Genomic DNA, 13,324 nt, shown 5'->3' with positions numbered 1-13,324 from the left:
TTACTGTAGATGCCTCTGTGGCTCAATCTGTAGCTGCGAGCAAGTAGGCTAATGGTGCTTTCTGTGAGAGGGAAAAACAAAGACAACATGATTACGTTATATTACATTCATAATTTATCCATTGTTTGGTAGATCATGGTTGTGCAGGGAACAGAGCCCCTGTGGCTGGGGGAATTGTGGAGGCCAGGTCTGCTGTGGCTCATTGCTGCCTGGAGCTCATCCAGAATTCTGTGGTACAAAGTGTCTTTTGATGTTCGATTAAGTAACCAAGGCCAGTCTGTGGGCAGCCCATTACTCCAAAACCAGCAGAGGGACAATTATAAAAAAAATTCATCAGTTACCCTGTCCAGGATGACTTAACCCTCTTCAAAATGTCTGAAACATCTCCAGTAGGGGCTGTAACTCTGAGCTGAATGCTGGATGAGAGGGCCGCCACCGACCCAGAGGATTGGGTGATCTCTCTCTGAGGCCGACGTGAGTAAGTCTTTAATCAGATCAACACCCGCAAGGCCACGGGACCCGGCGGTATTCGAGGGGGCGTTCTCAGAGCTTGCACAGAACAGCTTGCAGGCATATTCACTGTAAATTTCAAACTCCTTGTCCCAGTCTATAATCCCCACGTTTTAAGATGACCACCATCATTCATGTTCCCAAGATCAATGACTACCACCCTGTAGCACTCACATCTGTAATCCATGAAGTGGTTTGAAAGGCTGGTTATCAAATCAAAATGTATTTGTCACATGCGCCGAATACAACAGGTATTCACCTTCACCTTACTGTGAAATGCTTACTTACAAGCTCTTAACCAACAATGCAGTTCAATAAATATAGTTAAAATATTTACTAAATAAACTGAAGTCCAATTGTTTAAAAAATCAAATAAAGTAACACAAGAAAATTACATAACAATAACGAGGCTATATACAGGGGGTACCAGTACATAGTCAATGTGTGGGGGTACAGGTTAGTCGAGGTAATTTGTAAAGTGACAATGAATACATAATAAACAAACAGCGAGTAGCAGCAGTGTAAAAACAAAAGTGGGGGGGGTGTCAAAGTAAATAGTCCGGGTGGCCATTTGATTAATTGTTCAGCAGTCTTATGTCTTATGGCTTGGGGGGTAGGAGCCTTTTGGTCCTAGACTTGGTACCGCTTGCCGTGCTGTAGCAGAGAGAACTGCCTAGTATATAGGTCCTGACACCGCCTAGTATATAGGTCCTGGATGTCAGGAAGCTTGGCCCCAGGGATGTACTGGGCCGTACGCACTACCCTCTGTAGCGCCTTACGGTCAGATGCCGAGCAGTTGCCATACCAGGCGGTGATGCAACCGGTCAGGATGCTCTCGATGGTGCAGCTGTAGAACTTTTTGAGGATCTGGGGACCCATGCCAAATCTTTTCAGTCTCCTGAGGGGGAAAATGTGTTGTCGTGCCCTCTTCACAACTGTCTTGGTGTGTTTGGACCATGATAGTTTGTTGGTGATGTGGACACCAAGGAACTTGAAGCTCTCGACCCGCTCCACTTCTGCCCCGCCGATGTTAATGGGGGCCTGTTCGGCCCTCCTTTTCCTGTAGTCCACGATCAACTCCTTTGTCTTGCTCACATTGAGGGAGAGGTTGTTTTCCTGGCACCAAACTGCAAGGTCTCTGACCTCCTCTCTATAGGCTGTCTCATTGTTGTTGATGATCAGGCCTACCACTGTTGTCGTCAGCAAAATTAATGATGGTGTTGGAGTCGTGCTTGGCCATGCAATTGTGGGTGAACAGGGAGTACAGGAGGGGACTAAGCAAGCACCCCTGAGGGGTCCCAGTGTTGAGGGTCAGGGTGGCAGATGTGTTGTTGCCTACCCTTACCACCTGGGAGCGTCCCATCAGGAAGTCCAGGATCCAGTTGTAGAGGAAGGTGTTTAGTCCCAGGGTTCTTAGCTTAGTCATGAGCTTTGTGGGCACTATGGTGTTGAACGCTAAGCTGTAGTCAATGAACAAAATTCTCACATAGGTGTTCCTTTGGTCCAGGTGGGAAAGGGCAGTGTGGAGTGCAATTCAGATTGCATCATCTGTGGATCTGTTGGGGCGATTTGGAGTGGGTTTGGTTTTCCGGCATGATGGTGTTGATGTGAGGCATGACCAGCCTTTCAAAGCACTTCATGGCTACCGACGTCATTGCTACGGGGTGGTAATCATAGGCAGGTTACCTTAACTTTCTTGGGACTATGGTGGTCTGTTTGAAACATGTAGGAATTACAGACTTGGTCAGGGAGAGGTTGAAAATGTCTGACGACACTTGCCAGTTGGTGTGCGCATGCTTTGAGTATACGTCCTGGTAATCGGTCTGGTGAATCTTGACCTGTTTAAAGGTCTTGCTCACATCGGCTACAGAGAGCATGATCACACAGTTGTCCGGAACAGCTGGTTTTCTCATGCATGCTTCAGTGTTGCTTGCCTCAAAGCGAGCATAAAAGGCATTTAGCTTGTCTGGTAGGCTCACGGCAACGGGCAGCTCGCATCTGGGTTTGCCTTTGTAGTCCGTAATATTTTTCAATCCCTTCCACATCCGACGAGCGTCAGAGCCAATGTAGTCGGGTTCAATCTTAGTCCTGTATGAACGCTATGCGTGTTTGATGGTTCCTGCTAAGGGCATAGCAGGATTTCTTATTAGGGTCCGGATTAGTGTCCCGCTCCTTGAAAACGGCAGCTCTAGCCTTTAGCTCGGTGCGGATGTTTCCTGTAATCCATGGCTTCTGGTTGGGAAATGTACGTGCGGTCACTGTGGGGACAACATCGTCGATCCACTTATTAATGAAGCCGGTGACTGAGGTGGTATACTCCTCAATGCCGTTGGATGAATCCCGGAACATATTCCAGTCTGTGCTATCAAAACAGTCCTGTAGCGTAGCATCCGCGTCATCTGACCACTTCCGTATTGAGGGAGTCCCTGGTACTTCCTGTTTTAGTTTTTGCTTGTAATCAGGAATCGGGAGGATAGCATTATGGTCAGACTTTGCCAAATGGATAGCGAGGGAGAGCTTTGTATGCGTCTCTGTGTGTGGAATAAAGGTGGAGTTTGTTTTTCTCCCTCTGGTTGCACATGTGACATGCTGGTAGAAATTGGGTCAAACGTATTTAAGTTTCCCTGCATTAAAGTCCCCGGCCACTAGGAGCACCGCTTCTGGATGAGCATTTTCTTGTTTGCTAATGGACTTATACAGCTCGTTGAGTGAGGTCTTAGTGCCAGCATCGGTTTGTGGTGGTGATAGACGGCTATGAATAATATAGATGATAACTCTCTTGGTAGATAGTGTGGTCTACAGCTTATCCTGAGGTATTCTACCACAGGCGAGCAATACCTTGAGACTTCTTTAATATTAGACATCGTAGGCCTCCCGAGTGGTGCAGTGCCACTAGAGATTCTGGGTACGAGTCCAGGCTCTGCCACAGCCGGCTGCAACCGGGAGACCCATGGGTCCCATTGGCCCAGCGTCGTCCGGGTTAGGGGAGTGTTTGGCCGGCAGGGATGTCCTTGTCCCATCGTGCACTAGCGACTCCTGTGGCAGGCCAGGTGCAGTGCACGCTGACACGGTCGCCAGGTGTACGGTGTTTCCTCCAACACATTGGTGCGGCTGGCTTCAGGGTGAAGTGCGCATTGTGTCAAGAAGCAGTGGTCTCTGTGAAACATAGGATATTGCCGTTTTTAATGTCCCTTTGGTAGGATAGTCTTAATCGTAGATCGTCCAGTTTGTTTTCCAATGATTGCGCGTTGGCCAATAATACGGAGGGAAGTGGCAGTTTACATACTCGTCTGCAAATTCTTACAAGGCAAATTTTGCATACTGCCGCAACAGATCCATAGACGACACAATCTTAATTGCACTCCACGCTGCCCTCACCCACCTAGATAAGAGGAATAACGATGTGAGAATTCTCTTAATTGACTACAGCTCAGCGTTCAACACCATTGTCCCCTCCAAGCTTGTCACCAAGCTTAGGACCCTGGGGCTGAACACCTTCATCTGCAACTGGATCCTGGACTTCCTGACCAGCCGACCCCAGGTGGTGAGGATAGGCAACATCACTTCCGCCACGCTGACCCTCAACACGGGGGATTCACAGGGGTGTGTGCTTAGTGCCCTCCTGTACTCCCTATTCACCCATGACCGCGTGGCCACGCACGACTCCAACACCATCATCAAGTTTGCAGACAACAGGACGGTGGTAGAACTGGTCACCGGCGACAAGCACATCGACGGGGCTGCAGTGGAGCGGGTCAAGAGCTGTAAGTTCCCCGGTGTCCAAATCACTAAGGACTTAAAATTTCCACACGCACTCATAGTCAGGAGGTGAAAAGGTTTAACATGGGCCCTCAAATCCTCAAAGAGTTCAACAGCTGTACCATTGAGAGCATCTTGACTGGCTGCATCGATGCTTGGTATGGCAAAAGCACTGCCCTCGAGCACATTGCGCTACATAAGGTGGTGTGGACAGCCTAGTACCTCACTGGGGCCTATCTCCATGCTATCCAGGACCTCTATATCAGGTGGTGTTAAAGGATGGCCTGTAAAATCCTTAGACCCCAGCCATCCAAGCCATAGACTGTTCTTTCTGCTTCCGCACAGCAAGCGGTGCCGGTGCATCAAGTCTGACATCAACAGGCTCCTGAACAGCTTCTATCCCCAAACCATAAGACTTTGCCTTCAGAAAGTATTCACACCCCTTGACTTTTTCCCCATTTTGTTGTGTTACAAAGTGAGATTAAAATTGATTTAATTGGGGCCTCCCAAGTGGGGCAGCTGTCTAAGGCACTGCATCGCAGTGATAGAGGCGTTACTACAGACCTGGGTTCATTCCCAGGCTGTACCACAATCGGCCGTGGCCGGGAGTCACATAGGATGCCGCATAATTGGCCCGGCATCATCCGGGTTAGGGGTGGGTTTGGCCGGTGGGGCTTTACTTGGCTCATCGCGCTCTAGCGACTCCCTGTGGCGGGTCAGGTGCCTGCAGGATGACCCCGGTCGACAGTTGAACGGTGTTTCCTCCGACACATTTAACTGTCATATTTTGTCAACGATCTCCACAAAATACTCTTATGTCAAAGTGGAAGAAACATTTGTAAAAACAATGATTAAAAAGAAAACACTATCTTGATTAGATAAGAATTCAACCCTCTTAAAAGCTCATGTTCTATAATAGTTATGACTGAAAATAAAATGCATAATGCATACCTACTATCTATCTAGATGTAATGTATACCAAAATATCTAATTATTTATTCTTCCTATGTAAAAGTGTGTGTAGAATGTCCAAAAAAACTGTTTTAATTAATTTAGTAAAAATACTTTAAAGTACTACTTAAGTAGTTTTTGGGGGTATCTGTACTTTATTTTACTATTTATATTTTTGACAACTTTTACTTTTACTCCACTACATTTCTAAAGAAAATATTGTACTTTTTACTCCATACATTGACAACCAAAAGTATGCTTAGCAGGACAGGAAAATTGTCAAATTCACACACTTATCAAGAGAAACGTGGTCATCCCTACTGCCTCTGGCGGACTCCCTAAATGAAAATTGATCTTTTGTAAATAATGTCTGAGTGTTCGAGTGTGCCCCTGGCTATCCAAACATTTTAAGAACAGGAAAATGGTGCCGTCTGCTTTGCCTCTTTACCCCTACCTACATGTACAAATTACCTCAACTAACCTGTTCCCCAGCACATTGACTCGGTACCTGTACCTCCTGTATATACTGTAGCCTCGTTACTGTTATTTTATTGTGTTACTATAGTTTATTTAGTAAATATTTTCTTAACTCAATTTTTCTTAACTGTATTGGTGGTTAAGGGTTTGTAAGTAAGCATTTCACGGTAAGATCGGCACCTGTTTTATTTGGTGCATGTGACACATACATTTAGATTAATATAAGGAATTTTGTAATTTTTACTTTTACTTTTGATACTTAAGTAAATGTAAAAACAAATACTGTTAGACTTTGACTTAAGTATTTTACTGGCTGACTTTTACTTTTCACTTCTACTTTTTCCAGCACTGTATTTAGTGTCCTCCAATGGGCCCAAAAAATAAAAAACATTTAAGAAAAGTGTTCAACCCCCTGAGTCAGTACATGTTAGAATCACCTTTGTGAATACATGTTAGAATCAGTCTTCTGCGTTTGTCTCTAAGAGCTTTGCAAACCTGGATGGTACAATATTTGCACATTATTCTTCAACCTCTGTCAAGTTGGTCATTGCTAGAAAGACATGTTCAGGTCTTGCCATTACAATTTCAAGCCAGTTCAAGTCAAAACTGTAACTCGGCTACTCAGGAACATTTAATTTCGTCTTAATAAACAACTCCAGTGTATATTTGGCCTTGTGTTTAAGTTATTGTCCTGTTGAAAGGTGAATTTGTCAACCAATGTCTGTTGGAAAGCAGACAGAACCAGGTTTTCTTCTAGAATTTTGTCTGTGCTTAGCTTTATTCCATCTATTTTTTGTCTCTATGCACACTCACAGGGCCTTACACACTCACGCACACTGACACTCCAACACACACACAAACACTTATTACAACATTTGCACACACACACACACACACACACACACACACACACACACACACACACACACACACACACACTTTTTTACTGACACACATGCACACCTATTCACATACAATCCTTATATACATTGCTGCTACTCTGTTTATCACATATCCGGTTACCTAGTCACCTTACCCCTATACATACAGTGCCCACTGTAATTATTGGGACAGTGAAGCATTTTTTCTTCTTTTGGCTGTATACTCCAAAATGTTGGATTTGAAGTCAGGACTGTCAGCTTTAATTTGAGGGTATTTTCATCCATATCGGGTGAATCGTTTAGAAATTACAGCACTTTTTGTACATACGTCTGCTCCCACAGTTTTATGGGAGCAGACGTATTGTTACAAATTAACTTATGTGTATTAAACAGTGGAGGCTGCTGAGGGGTTGACCGCTCATAATAATGGCTGGAACGGAGTAAATGGTATGGCATCAAACACCTGGAAACCACGTGTTTGATGTATTTGATACCATTTCGCTCCAGCCATTACCATGAGCCCATCCTCCCCAATTAAGGTGCCACCAACCTCCTATGGTATTAAAGTATTAAAAAGTGAATTATTTGATCCTGTAAGGGTTGCGGAACTGGTGGCAGTGAAGTCAGACGCAGGAGAGCAGAGATAGGTAATAGCCGGAGCAGTTTAATTACAACACCCACGGCAATACAAAAAGAACCTACATGGGTACAAAACCCGACGCGCACCGGTAACATAGCGTACAAGCACTTACAAACAAACAATTCCACACAAGGACATGGGGGGAACAGAGGGTTAAATACACAACAATTAATGAGGGAAATGGAAACCAGGTGTGTGGGAAAACAAGACAAGACAAAACAAATGGAAAATGAAAAGTGGATCGACGATGGCTAGAAGACCGGTGACGCCGACCGCCGAACACTGCCCGAACAAGGAGAGGAACCACTTCGGTGGAAGTCGTGACAGATCCCATATTCATAGCACACAATGACTACATCAAGTTTGTGACTCCACATTTGTTGGATGCTTTTGCGCTTTGTTTTGTAATGGTAAATAATGTATTGTAACTTTTATTGTAAATAAGAATAGAATACGTTTCTAAACACTTCTACATGAAAGTGGATGCTACCATGATTACGGATAATCCTGAATGAATTGTAAATAATGATAAATGAGAAAGTTACAGGCACACAAATATCATACCCCCCAACATGCTAACCTCCCCTGTTATTGTAATGTTGAGAGGTTAGCATGTCTTGGGGGTATGATATAAAATGCTAACCTCCCCTGTTATTGTAATGTTGAGAGGTTAGCATGTCTTGGGGGTATGATATTTGTACATCTAACTTTCTCATTATTCACAATTCCTTCAGGATTATCCGTTATCATGGTAGCATCCAAATTCATGTAGAAGTGTTTTGAAACATATTATATTCTTATTTACAATACAAGTGACTCCAAAATGACACAATTACGTTATTTACCATTCATTTATACTGGGCACAAAATAATCTGAAACACAACCAAAACAACAAGCAAATGTATCCAACAAATTTGTGCTGTGGGTATGAGTGAGGTTGTTGTGTTTAACATAGGCACTCTGCTGTTCACCACTACTGTCACAGGGGGAGAGCGAGGAGCTGTTAATAAGAGTCAACCTTCAAATTATAACTACGTCATATTACATTACAATTAAAGATTGAATTTAAAACCAGCTGTGAATTATGTTGAAAATGTATTGAAACCAGGTTCAGCATTAAGGAAAAGGATGGGGGAAGGAACACTGTTCCTATTGTTAGTTATTAGAATAATTAAGAAAAGTGAAGAACCAGCTTCTACTGTAACTGCTCACATAGCTTCCATGATGTCGTCCTGAGCATGGAAGGCCACTGTGAGTCCCTCGGGGGCCTGGGTGGGAATGCCCGGTCCTAGGCCTGTCAACTGCTACCACAACATCTGTAGCTGGCTCACCATCAGCCTTAGCAGGTCAAGACTGGAGCTGTCAGGGTGGTCTGCTGTAACAAAGCTGGTCTGCTGGGGCTGAACTGAGTCATCCTTCAGACCTTTGATCTTCATGTACTCTTTGGCCTTCATGTACTCTTTGGCCTTCATGTATTCTCTTCATGTACTCTTTGATCTTCATGTACTATTTGATCTTCATGTACTCTTTGGACTTCATGTATTCTCTTAATGTACTCTTTGATCTTCATGTACTCTTTGGCCTTCATGTATTCTCTTCATGTACTCTTTGGCCTTCATGTACTCTTTGGCCTTCATGTACTCTTTGGCCTTCATGTATTCTCTTAATGTACTCTTTGATTTTCATGTACTCTTTGGCCTTCATGTACTCTTTGGCCTTCATGTATTCTCTTCATGTACTCTTTGATTTTCATGTACTCTTTGGCCTTCATGTATTCTCTTCATGTACTCTTTGATCTTCATGTACTCTTTGATCTTCATGTACTCTTTGGCCTTCATGTACTCTTTGGTGAACTGCTCTTTGAGGATCATCATCTTATTCTGCAGCTGGTCCTTCTCTTTGGCTGAGATCCTCTGGCCCAGCTCGTTCAGCTTGCCCTCCGTCTCTTTCACAATGCACTCCAGGGTCTGGTACGGTTTTAAGGGGGACAGCAGGTCTGTCTGGACTGTCTGCAGTTACAGGGTTACCCTGTAGGGGGATCAGCCTCTGATTGGAGCCGCCGGAGACAGCCACACAGGACAACACAACCAATTAGCTACCAGGTTGAACCATACAATATTACAGTAATCATTACCTGTAATGCTTTGTGCCTTGTGCAGATGCCTTGTGCAGTCAACTGGTGTCTAGTTGTCTTCTTGGTTAGGGAATTAACAAAGTTAGACCAATATTTACTGTTGGACTGACCTTATGTGATGACGGGTGGAGGTGTTGTGATGTTGGAGGGTACTCTGTCTGGCTCTTGGGGATGCTCCACCATGCCAGCACAGGAGGTTGGTGCACCTTAATTGGGGAGAACGGGCTAGTGGTAATGACTGGAGTGGAATCTGTAGAATGGTATCAAATACATCAGACACATGGTTTCCAGGTGTTTGATGCCGGTCCATTTGCTGGGTTCCGGTCATTATTATGATACGTTCTCCCCTCAGCAGCATCCTGTGATGGCCAGGGGTTGGAATGGATCTCATGGAGCCTGTTTGGGTTAGGTAAGATGTAAGGAGATATTACAAAAGTATATTTGCTATTAATATTTTCTTTCAACTTGGTGTCAATACAATTCCACCCAGACAAATAAACAAACATGTTTGTAGAAGTACAGTAGATGTTTGTCTGTTAGTAAACCAGCGGTCCCTATCTGAGAGGTGTCATGGGAGGGGGTGTGAGCTGAGATAGGTCTGTCGCGGGGACTGACAGGATGTTGTTGAGGTAGTCGAGGAGGTAGGAAACCACAATGGTGTGACCACCATGAGCACTTCCTTCTCCTCTTCCCACTTTGCTTCTGTGTCGTCGTCGTCGCTGCAGGACGATTCTAAGATCTTGCTCATGTCCATCTTCCAACTGTCAGGGACACCCTTTGATTGTAAGGAAATGCACTGTCCCATGAGCCATTCTTACCATTACTTCACCAGAACTCCAGCTTAGAGATGCTGTTCATTTCATGGATCTCATTTCTTGCCACAATGTAAAAAAATATATGAAAACAAAAAATATCTAAATGCATGTGCATTCAGCAATTTTTATTTTTTACCAATTGTTTGAAGACTGTATTAGCAAAAATACATGCATATAACCTGTGACAGGGCAAAAAATAAAACAAGATAATATTTGTAAACTGACCAGAATTTCCTAATAATTATACAACACAAAAGTAGGACGCACAATGCTTACAATTTGCAGGCTTGTGTACTTGTTTTCAGCCACATCTCTACGTGTCCCCCACAGGGCAGCCAGCTCTACGTGTCCCCAACAGGGCAGCCAGCTCTACGTGTCCCCAACAGGGCAGCCAGCTTTACGTGCTCCCCACAGGCCGCCAGTGACACAAAAGAGTCAGCAGGTATGTTGACCTTTGCGCCACTGTCCAACAGCAGCCAGTGTGTGTCTATGTGAGTACTCACCATACAATCCTCCATGAGGGTTGTGTGCATCTCGTCAGCCCCAGCCTCTAACAGGAAGCATACCATGTCCACCCGTGGGTGGAGAAGAGGACATTAAAAAACAATGCTCTGGCTGCTTTTTCCCTACAATTACATTTCCTGTTTACCATCACTGTTTGTCAACAGGAGTGTAAACATTAGATCACTAATGCAATGTGTCAGATGTCTCCTGTGCGGTTTTGTGTGGTGTTTTACAGGGAGGGAGCAGATGCACACCTTTGCTGATTAGGAACTGTACATTACACAGGTGTCCCGCTCTGGCTGCTTTCATCAGACTGGTTCTGCCTTCCTCTGATTCATGTCCCTGCAAGACAAACAAAAAGAAAGAAAGACAAACAGAAAAACAGGAGTGAGTAAAGTGGACACACGGAAACACATGAGCAGCAATGCATCCAGAGAGAGAGACAGTAGACAGCATGTGCATGACTGAATAGGTTAAGTTATGACAGTAGCTATCGTCGTCTGCTAGCTAGCTACAGTATGTCCCTGATGTTTACCCCTTGCCTTCGGTAGCTGATCTGTTTGCGACCCTGGCAGGGGGGGTGCTGTTTACAAAGCTGGACATGAGACAAGCTTACCAGCAGCTAGCTTTGGATGAAGACACAGGGGAGCCCCTGACTATCAACACACAGCGGAGGCTTTTCAGGGCAACAAGCCTCCAATTTGGAGTGTCCACAGCAGTGGCCATTTTTCAGCGCTACATGGACACCTTGCTATCAGGCATCACAGGGGTCCAGATGTACCTTGATGACATACTGATTACAGGCCGGACTCTGAAAGAGCAGAACTTTCGGCTGAGGGAAGTGCTGAGGCACTTTGTAGAAGCAGGGCTACGACTGCAGAGAGAGAAGTGGATTTTGCTGCACCACTCACTACCTCTTTGTCTGAGCCACCACCTCCCTGAGAAGTGATGCAGTTTGCAGGTGGTGCTTGATGCTCTTCTCCAAGGTTCTAGGATAGCCGCACTGGCCTTTAGGGATCAAGTCATGTTACGGGTGCTTCGCTGGGTGCTGCATGGATGGGCCTCCGAGGTTCCTGGCTGCCAGTTTGGGCCCTACTGGTCTCGTCGAAATGACCTGTTGGTTCACAAGAACTGCGTGTTGTGGGACAGCCAGATGGTGGTTCCTGGCCTGGCGAGGGAGGGGGTCCTTTCCATGCTGAATGATATACATCCTGGAATAGTGAGGATAAGGGCACTAGCATGGAACTATGTGTGGTGGCCTGGGATTGACATGGAAATTGAGGCTGTGGTGCGCAGCTGTCAGGCAATGCTCCAAGCAAAGGCTGCCTTGCACCCATGGGAGTCGACAACAAAGAAATGGTCTTGTCTTCATATAGACTTTGCTGGGCTATTCAAAGGAAAGACTTATGATATTGTAGTCGATTCCCGCTGGAAGTAGCCATGGTTAGCTTCATATCCTCTGCTGCTGTGATAAGCATGGGTTGTCAGACAATGGATCTGCCTTAACTTCTGCTGAGTTTAAAGATACGGACGGAACGGAATCAGACCCATCACCACAGCCCCATGTCATCCATCCTCCAATGGCCAAGCTGAATGCATGGTTCAGACAACCAAGGAGGCTCTGTCTAGGATCTCGGTGGGTGACTGGCAGACCTGACTGTCAAGGTTCTTGCTGTCTCAGCATGTTACGCCCACGGCCTCTACTGGGAAGAGCCCGGCCAGGCTGTTAATGAACAGGTGATTGACATCTGCATTAGACTGGCTGCACCCGGACTTCGCAAAGCAGGAGGATGTTGCAGACAGGAGCCATGGTCATTTAAGGCATTTTGTACCCGACTAGTCTGTGTCAGAGGAAGGCCCAAAAAATCCAGTCACCCAAGTCATTGACTGTTCTCTCTGTTACCGCATGGCAAACAGTACCAGAGCGCCAATTCTAGGTCCAAAAGGCTCCTCAACAGCTTCTACTCCTAAGCCATAAGACTGCTGAACAATTAATCAAATACCCCCCCCCTCGCTTTATTTTTACAGTGCTGCTACTCGCTGTTTCTTATCTATCCATAGTCACATTACCCCTAACTACATGGACAAATTACCTCAACTAACCTGTACCCCCGCACATTGAAATGGCACTGGTACCCCTGTATATAGCCTCGTTATTGGTCTTTTATTGTGTTACATTAAAAAAATATATTTTTTACTTTAGTTTATTTAATAAACTTTATTTTCTTAACTACATTGTTGGTTAAGGGCTTTTAAGTAAGCATTTCACGGTAAGGTCTACACCTGTTGTATTTGTCGCATGTGACAAATACAATTTGATTTGATTTTGATTTGGTTTGACATGAGGAGCTACTTTGGAGGCCCTAAGTGGGTCCCTGCAGTCGTGGAAGAAGCCACTGGACCTGTCTCTTACAGGACTCGAATGCCTGACGGTCAGGTCCATGTGGAGGCCGCGAAGCAGCAGCCCCCTTTGCTGCCACCTCCTCCCTCCCTGGCCTGGATGCCCTGGACACCACGCCTTTAGGCAGAAGCAGTGCCAACTCCAGAGCCAAACCCTGATACTAAGCCCCCAACTTGCAGCTGAGCCCTTTCCGGCCCTGAGGCTGCCTGTGAAGGTAGGAGTTACAACCAAGGGTTCCATCCAAAGGTTAT

This window comes from Salmo salar, chromosome ssa11 (genome assembly GCF_905237065.1).
Source record: "Salmo salar chromosome ssa11, Ssal_v3.1, whole genome shotgun sequence".
Taxonomy (NCBI): Eukaryota; Metazoa; Chordata; class Actinopteri; order Salmoniformes; family Salmonidae; genus Salmo; species Salmo salar.
This window is presented reverse-complemented; position numbering follows the sequence as displayed.